Consider the following 6121-nt stretch of genomic DNA (forward strand, 5'->3'; position numbering starts at 1 on the left):
GTAATAGTAGCGCAGAAGATAAGAGGCAATTTGAAAAGCTTCAAGATATGCTATTAGAACATAATATGCAACAAATAAACCACATTCCAACAAGAAAGGAAAATGTCTAGATCTAGTATTTGTGAATGAGGTGAATTATGTTAAAGAAATAATAGTGTATAACACGGGAATTTCAGACCACAATGTCATAGAATTGATAGTTCATTCCAAAGCAAGTGATCACAGAATTAATAAAAGCACAAAACTTTGGGAAGGATATGGAAAATATAACTTTTACAGTAAGAATATAAAATGGTCAGAAATAAATGAAGAACTGAATAAAGAATGGAAAAATGTATTTATAAGTGATAATATACAGGTAAATACGGATATACTGTACAAAATACTGGAGAAAATTGTTGAAAAATATGTACCGAAAAAAAACAATAAACAAAAGACGTGCATACCAAGAGACAGAAGGATCTTATTTCAGAAAATTAAAAAGTGGAAGAAAAATCTTGCAAAAGAAAAAAATGTGTGGAAAATGAGGGAAATAAAATGTAAGATAGAAAATGCAGAACAAAAGATTATGCAGTCGAAAGAAAATGAAAAAAGGGACTTAGAAGAAAGGACACTTCAAAATATAAAAAGAAACCCCAAAGTACTTTACTCCTATGCAAAAAAGATGAATAAAAGGAGAATAGAAATAGGCCCTCTAAGAATTGAAGGACGGCTAACGAATGAAAAAAAGGAAATATGCAACATATTAGCAGAAAAATATGAGAGTGAGTTCACGCCAAGAATTGCGAATGAGAATAATGAAACAGAAATGAGAGAAGAAAATGTTGAATATCTAACGGATATAGATATTAATGAAGCAGATATTGTCACGGCTATAAACGAAATTAAAATGGATCGGCAGCCGGACCAGATGGAGTTCCAGCGATTTTGTTAAAAAAACTGCAAACACTATCGCGAAGCCACTTGCAATACTGCTAAGACAGAGTATAGATATGAGCGAGATATATGTTAAACATAAATTAGCTTATATAAACCCCTATCTTCAAAAGTGGATCAAGACTAGAGGCAAGCAATTATAGACCTGTTAGTCTAACATCACATATTATGAAAGTGTATGAGAGGGTAATAAAAAAGAAAATAATGAACCATTTGGTCAAAAATAATTTGTTTAATATGGGTCAACACGGTTTCGTACCTGGAAAAAGTACACAGACCCAACTGATAGCTCACTATGAAAACATATACAATAATATGATAAATGAAAAAGACACAGATGTGATCTATCTAGATTTTGCAAAAGCCTTTGACAAGGTAGACCATAACATATTGGAGAAAAAAATGAGAAAAGCATAATATTGTGGGAAAGATAGGAAATGGGTAAAAGAATTCCTGCAAAACAGAAAACAGATAGTGGTTGCAAATGACGAGAAATCAGATGAAGCCCAGGTAATATCTGGTGTGCCCCAAGGTACGGTATTAGCTGCACTGCTATTTGTTATTATGATCTCAGACATAGACTGTGATGTTGAAAACTCCGTAGTGAGAAGTTTCGCCGATGACACAAGAATAAGTAGAGAAATTACTTGTGATGAAGATAGGAACTCACTACAAGAGATCTAAACAAATATATGAATGGGCGGAGATAAATAGGATGGTATTTAACTCCGATAAATTCGAATCAATAAATTATGGAAACAGAGAAGGAATGGTGTATGCATACAAGGGACCTAATAATGAGACAATCACAAACAAGGAAGCAATTAAAGACCTTGGTGTAATTTTAAATAGGAATATGTTATGCAACGACCAAATAGCAACACTGTTGGCTAAATGTAAAGCAAAAATGGGAATGTTATTCAGACACTTTAAAACAAGAAAAGCTGAACACATGATTATGCTTTACAAAACTTATGTGCGTAGTACACTCGAGTACTGCAATGTGATATGGTACCCCACACTACCAAAAGGATATTGCGCAAATAGAGAGTGTACAAAGGTCCTATACTGCTAGAATAGAAGAAGTTAAGGACCTTGATTACTGGGAAAGACTGCAATTTTTAAAAACTATACAGTCTAGAAAGGAGAAGAGAACGCTACATGATAATACAAGCATGGAAGCAAATAGAAGGAATTGCTGAAAACATCATGGAGCTTAAAGTATCAGAAAGAGCAAGCCGAGGTAGATTAATAGTGCCAAAAAGCATTCCAGGTAAACTGAGAAAGGCGCACAGGACATTAATCCACTACGCACCAGCATCGATAATGCAGCGACTATTTAATGTGCTGCCAGCTCATCTAAGAAACATATCAGGAGTGAGCGTAGATGCGTTTAAAAATCAGCTCGATAAATACCTAAGATGCATCCCAGACCATCCAAGACTGGAAGATGCAAAATACACCGGAAGATGTATTAGCAACTCTCTGGTGGATATACGAGGTGCCTCACACTGAGGGACCTGGGGAAACCCAAACAAAAAATAAGGCAATAAGGCTCTCTCTCTCTCTCTCTCTCTCTCTCTCTCTCTCTCACAAAACATTAGTTACTGTTTACACTTCTTATTCAAACAAATACCGCTTGCCTGAAAAAAGGTCTCTCTCTCTCTCTCTCTCTCTCTCTCTCGCTCTCTCTCTCTCTCTCTCTCTCTCTCTCTCTCTAACACAAGACATTAGTTACTGTTTACACTTCTTATTCAAACAAATACCGCTTGCCTGAAAAAGGTCTTTCTCTCTCTCTCTCTCTCTCTCTCTCTCTCTATCTCTCTCTCTCTCTCTCACAAGACATTAGTTACTGTTTACACTTCTTATTCAAACAAATACCGCTAGCCTGAAAAAAGGTCTTTCTCTCTCTCTCTCTCTCTCTCTCTCTCTCTCTCTCTCACAAGACATTAGTTACTGTTTACACTTCTTATTCAAACAAATACCGCTTGCCTGAAAAAAGGTCTCTCTCTCTCTCTCTCTCGCTCTCTCTCTCTCTCTCTCTCTCTCTCTCTCTCTCTAACACAAGACATTAGTTACTGTTTACACTTCTTATTCAAACAAATACCGCTTGCCTGAAAAAAGGTCTCTCTCTCTCTCTCTCTCTCTCTCTCTCTCTCTCTTTCTCACAAGACATTAGTTACTGTTTACACTTCTTATTCAAACAAATACCGCTTGCCTGAAAAAAGGTCTCTCTCTCTCTCTCTCTCTCTCTCTCTCTCTCTCTCACAAAACATTAGTTACTGTTTACACTTCTTATTCAAACAAATACCGCTTGCCTGAAAAAAGGTCTCTCTCTCTCTCTCTCTCTCTCTCTCTCTCTCTCTCACAAAACATTAGTTACTGTTTACACTTCTTATTCAAACAAATACCGCTTGCCTGAAAAAAAGGTCTCTCTCTCTCTCTCTCTCTCTCTCTCTCTCTCTCTCTCACTAAACATTAGTTACTGTTTACACTTCTTATTCAAACAAATACCGCTTGCCTGAAAAAAGGTCTCTCTCTCTCTCTCTCTCTCTCTCTCTCTCTCACAAAACATTAGTTACTGTTTACACTTCTTATTCAAACAAATACCGCTTGCCTGAAAAAGGTCTCTCTCTCTCTCTCTCTCTCGCTCTCTCTCTCTCTCTCTCTCTCTCTCTCTTTCTCTCTAACACAAGACATTAGTTACTGTTTACACTTCTTATTCAAACAAATACCGCTTGCCTGAAAAAAGGTCTTTCTCTCTCTCTCTCTCTCTCTCTCTCTCTCTCTCACAAGACATTAGTTACTGTTTACACTTCTTATTCAAACAAATACCGCTTGCCTGAAAAAAGGTCTTTCTCTCTCTCTCTCTCTCTCTCTCTCTCTCACTCTCTCTCTCTCTCTCTCACAAGACATTAGTTACTGTTTACACTTCTTATTCAAACAAATACCGCTTGCCTGAAAAAAGGTCTCTTTCTCTCTCTCTCTCTCTCTCTCTCTCTCTCTCTCTAACACAAGACATTAGTTACTGTTTACACTTCTTATTCAAACAAATACCGCTTGCCTGAAAAAAGGTCTCTCTCTCTCTCTCTCTCTCTCTCTCTCTCTCTCTTTCTCACAAGACATTAGTTACTGTTTACACTTCTTATTCAAACAAATACCGCTTGCCTGAAAAAAGGTCTCTCTCTCTCTCTCTCTCTCTCTCTCTCTCTCTCTCACACACACACACAAGACATTAGTTACTGTTCTCATTCAATGTGCGTATGTTCATCCCCATTATTCTATAACACGATGAATGGTATAAATCCAACTTGCGAAACTCCCGAATTAAGACCAGAGTTTGCTCTGCTGAAGTTAGCTTTGCGAAATTGTACTTGATACGTGTTGACCTCCCACTTGTACTGATGGAGGGTTACTCTACTTGAGGACGAAGGCGCTCTTCATTTGATCTGACCCTTGACCTGCAGGATTGAATATATTTGTTGATATTATTAATAGTTTTCTCTGTGCAATTGTTAATAGCTGTTGCTTTTGTGCGTTGCTTACAGTTGCATTTATCTTGTTTTTTTTTTTTTCTCTCTCTCTCTCTCTCTCTCTCTCTCTCTCTCTCGCTAAGGCCTGGGAGGCCATTGAGTAACGAAAGGGGAATAGAGGGAATGTAGAAGGTAAAGGAGGAGGAACAGGTAGGGGGAATGCCTACAGTCCACCATCTGAGGCACACTGACAGCACTAAGAAATATTATGGGATGTATTGTTTCTCTCTCTCTCTCTCTCTCTCTCTCTCTCTCTCTCCTTTGATCGGTGACACGAGTGAAATTGATATGATTTTTAGTATCTTTTCAATGGACAACACGATTCAGATTTATGGAATCGGAAAATCCTTTTGTCAAACCCTACTGGAAAGTATTTGACAAAAAGAGAGAAAAAAAAAACGGCGAATTGGAAAGTATTATGTAGTAGAAATTGACTCCGTCGATGACCATTGATGTAGTAATTCCAGTCTACAGAGTAAAATGAACCAAACCTTTTTTTCTTTTTTTTTTCAATTTATTTTTCATTTTTTTATTCAAGTTCTAGGAATCTTCGACGTTGTGTAAAATGAAATCTCAATACAAATTTCCATCTCATTTTTGGTAGACGACTGAGAAAATATGCTAACACTTAAATTTATTCATGTGGAATTGTCACATTTCTAAATTTGCATAATTTGCCTCCACAAAAAAAGGGAATAATCAAATGTTCTACCCTCCCCCCCTCCTCTTGTGTGCTAAGATATAGAGGGTAATTACAGTCTTTCCATGGGTCATGATGTGTATATATATATATATATATATATATTATATATGTATATATATATATATATATATATATATTATATACATATACATGGTTTTATTTATTTGTTTGTTAGAAGGAATGCAAAAAAGGAGGTGTTTGTATATATTTGCATATGTATGTTATATATATATATATATATACATACATACATATATATATATATATATTATATATATGTGTATATATATATATATATATATACATATACTGTATAATCCTATATATATACATACATATATATATATATATATATATATGTATATATATATATATATATATATTATCCTCAAAACCATCACCTTCATCATCATCATCATCATCATCTCCTCCTACGTCTATTGACGGAAAGGCGTACAAAGTATTAAGTCATTCCTTTTACATTTTTTTTTTTTTGTTTTTCATCCTCGGCTTTCATTCCATTTCCACCCATACCTTATCTTCTTTCCAATAACCATATATTGCCAATATATCATTTGCAGGGGTGTCATCCCATAAGTTTTTACCAATATCTATATTCCCTTTTGTATCATTTTTATACTTCCATTCTTCCCTTTTCCCGAAAAATATACACCATCGACCTTATCATAGCTTCTTTCCAGCGGTATTTTTCCATCGGGGAATCTGGATAAGGGAGGGGGCTACGACCCTCTGTTTCCAGGAGTTCATTGGCATTCCTGTCGTTACTCTGCCGTAAGCCTTAGGGGGGCCGGGGGGGGGGGGATATTCCCTTTTCTTCTCCTCTATCTGTAAAGTCTTGCTTCTTGTTAAAGATTTTCAATAAACGGCAGTGTGGAAGGTTTTTTATTTTCTTATGTATTTTGACTATATGTGGAGTTGATTCGTATTT

This window comes from Palaemon carinicauda, chromosome 36 (genome assembly GCF_036898095.1).
Source record: "Palaemon carinicauda isolate YSFRI2023 chromosome 36, ASM3689809v2, whole genome shotgun sequence".
Taxonomy (NCBI): Eukaryota; Metazoa; Arthropoda; class Malacostraca; order Decapoda; family Palaemonidae; genus Palaemon; species Palaemon carinicauda.